Here is a 3,777-nt window from a genome sequence, read left to right on the forward strand (position 1 = left end):
TCTTCGAACGAAAGATGAACTCCCTGCTCAAGGAATTCAAGTGATCTACGTGTCTTTGTTATCTGGATGACGGGATTGCGTTTGCTGCTATTTTTGAAGCGCACCTTGAAAGACTGTCCAAGATTCTTGACGTATTCCGTTTCGCCGGTCTTCAACAAAGTTCATCCAAGTGCCGATTTGGCCGACGCCGCATTACTTTACTTGGCTATATTGTTTACGCTTACGGGCTACAGCCTGACCCGAAAAAGTTTCGAGCTGTGAAGGACTTCTCTGCGCCAAAAACCACCAAAGAAAACCGCAGCTTTGTGGGGTACTGCTCCTACTTTCGGCGGTTCATCAAGAACTTCGCGGAAATTGCTCGTCCCCTTACACATTTCCTCAAACCAGTTCAGACGTTTAGCTCGAGTCCCTCGCAATCAGCAGCATTTTCTGATCTCACCACTTTGCTCACTTCGACCCAACTGCAACGACCGAAGTCCGCACCCATGCCTGTGGTTACGGCATAGGCGCTGTGTTAACTCAGCGACAACGTGACCAGCATCGCATGATAGCTTGTGCCAGCAGGCTGCTGTCCCCCTCGGAGCAGAATTATTCAATCCTTGATTGATATGTGGGGTTTCCAGTCCCAAAACCACCATATGATTATGATAGACGCTGTAGTCAAGGGATCCAGAAATTTTGACCACCTGGGGTTCTTTAACGTGCACCCAAATCTGAGCACGCGGGCCTACAACATTTCTGCCTCCATCGGAAGGAATTATTCAATCCTTGAGCGCTAATGCCTCGCGGTGGTGTGGGCAGTCACTAAGTTTTACTCTTACCGATCATTTATAGCTCTTACGAACCACCACGCTCTTTACTGGCTCGCCTCCTCCAAAGATCTCACAGGTCGTTTCCCCCGTAGGGCACTTCGCCTTCAAGAATATTCTTACACCGTAGTATATAAGTCAGGAAAACTGCACAAAGATGTGGATTGCCGTAGCGCGTGAGGTAGCGCGTAAGGTAATCGACACAGTAGCGCGTGAGATAATCGACACATACAACTATCCAGCGATTGCCCTTAGCCTACTTTGGAAAAGGGCCCACGAGGTCAATGCCCACCTGTTGGAAAGGTGTGCTTGGAGGTGGAAAGGGCTGTAGAAGACCAGCCGGAGCAGTAGATGGGCGTTTGTGGCGTTGGCACTGTGTGCAGCTGGCCACATACGCCTCGACTGACTGTCGCATTCCTGGCCAATAAAAGCGTTCCTTAGCACGGTAAAGCGTCCGCGCAGAACCTAAATGTCCGGACGTAAGATCGTCGTGCATAGCACCTAAAATCGCTGTCCGAAGGCTTTCTGGCACTACCAGGACGAAACGTGCGCCAGTGCTCGAAAAGTTCTTCTTGTATAGGAGTCCGTTGCGTACACAGAAATGGCATGCCGTAGGAGCTGTGCAAAGCGATGATAGCCTGGTGTCCTTTCGCTGTTTATCTTTGAAAGTACTGAGGTCGGGAAACATTGGTGACACAGAAGCTACGAGGTGATTGAGGTCATCGGCGTCACACTCTTTAGTGCTCAGTGGCATGCGCGAAAGACAATCTGCGTCGGCGTGTCGTCGACCACTTTTGTGGTGGTACTTCTGTGGTGTACCAGGACACATTTCGCGATTTTGCAACCGTCGACGTGTAGCCCCACGGTGTGGCTACCCACCACACTTTGCACGGCCTTCCGAACAACTTCGCGATGACCCGCGAGCAACGTAGTATGGCCCACCACAACACTTCACACGATCGTCTGATCGACCGTACGACGACCCTAAGGCAACACACCTGCTGCCTCGCGACGACCACTAGACACGCAGCTTTCGGAACCACTCCCCTACATCTGACAGGAGCTTGACACCTTCACCACCTCGTGTTCCCCGTTCTCCTTCACCACGGCGTCGCAACACGTCTCCTTTGCCACAGGAAAACTAGCAAGCGCGGCCGATGGAGGTGAGGTCACCGGAGACGTGCTAATATCAGAAATACCTTCTGTGTTGATGCTTAAGAATAAAGTACGTGATTTTGTTGACAATGTGCCTGTGATGGCTTTGGTGGATACGGGGACAACCATTTCGGTCATGAGTGCGTGTTTTAAAGATACCTTGGGGCGGAGGGTTTTATTTAAGTGGAATCAAGCTTCGAAGTTTTGCGGATTGAGTGGTGAGGCACGGCATCCTGTTGGTGTGTGTCACACTGACGTGTTTCTCGGAGGCCGCGTTATCTCAACGGAGTTCGTGGTTATTCCGCAGGCGACACATGATGTTATTTTGGGTATGGACTTTTTGAGGGAGTGTGGTGCGACTGTCGATTGCCGCACAGGGACAATAGTCTTGAGTGATCACATTCCGCCAGCACTCTTGGAAAACCCTGTGGATGGTGAGATGGCATTGTGTGTCTGTGGTGACACTATCATACCACCGTCATCAACAGTTCGTGTACCTGTTGGTTGCAGCGACAGCTATTCCACCAACTTTGATGCCAACGTAGAACCAGTGTACACCAAATGCATAAAAAGAATATGTTGATCCCACATTGTGTGGTGTCGATCAGACGTGGACGCGCTGGTTTATGAATTGTTAATTGATCTACAGAACCCGTGATGTTACCAGATGGTCTAAAATTAGCCGTCGTCAGTGGACAACACGAGGCCTTACTAGTGACCGAGCTTTGAGATGCGCCGCAAGAGCATCGTAGTTGCAGTTTTAAAACGGCTCTTCTGTCAATGGTGAATAGATCGTTAAGCACAAGTGAACGCCGAACATTGTTCAATGTACTTTCGAAGCACGTCTCTGCATTCGACTTTGCGCAGAAAGACAAAGCGCCCCTAATCCCTGCCTCTCGGATATGTCACACTATCAACACGGGTTTGGCCAATCCGATTAGACACAAACCATACCGTGTTTCGCCATCCGAGCGGCGGATTAATAACGAGTAGGTGAACGAAATGAGTCAAAATGGTATCATTCAAGAGTCGGTAAGTCCATGAGCAGCTCCAATAATTCTCGTTAAAAAGAAAGACGGATCCTGGAGATTTTGCGTCGATTATCGCCGATTGAATGCTGTAACAAAAAAATACGTGTACCAGCATCTCCACCAATCTGTTACGCACAAGGAGGACCAAGACGTATATGGCTGAAGGGGACCGTTTATTTTAGTCGCGAAGAGAAGCGCCGGAGCGGCCAACAGGTGGATGATCGCAGTGTCGTCGTCTTCTTTTTTACTCCAGCTTGGGGCAGCCACCATGTTCAGCCATCTACGTTTTCTTCCCAGGCAAGCGTAACAATATTGATTTGTACCGCCCGTCTCTCCACCCGTCCATCTGCCCGTGCGTGCGCCCATTTGTCCATCCATTCGTCCCTCTACAAGTCCGTCAGTCCATCTGTTCGTCCTTTATACTAGTCGGTTTTTTTTACATATATAATATGGCCTTAGGACCTATCGCTTAACCCACTCTTCGCCATTCACTTCGTCGAGATGCAGTTATTTTTTACCACTCTCTAAATAAAACTAACAATGTCGGTTTGTGCCATTCCTTCGTTGGTGTGAATCGCCAAACACCTTCAGTACATTGCGCTTAACTACAGTTGGCCTCAACCCCACGTCATGGTGGTATTGTAGGAGTACACATGAGATTTTATAAAAATTTAAAAGCCACCACTGCATCCCCAGACGAATATTCACGAACGTTGCTTGTCTATTTGAAAAGTTGTGTCGATACATGGCGTGGCTCTGTGGTATATAATATTAGGTTCTCA

Source organism: Rhipicephalus microplus, unplaced genomic scaffold (assembly GCF_043290135.1).
Source record: "Rhipicephalus microplus isolate Deutch F79 unplaced genomic scaffold, USDA_Rmic scaffold_97, whole genome shotgun sequence".
NCBI lineage: Eukaryota > Metazoa > Arthropoda > Arachnida > Ixodida > Ixodidae > Rhipicephalus > Rhipicephalus microplus.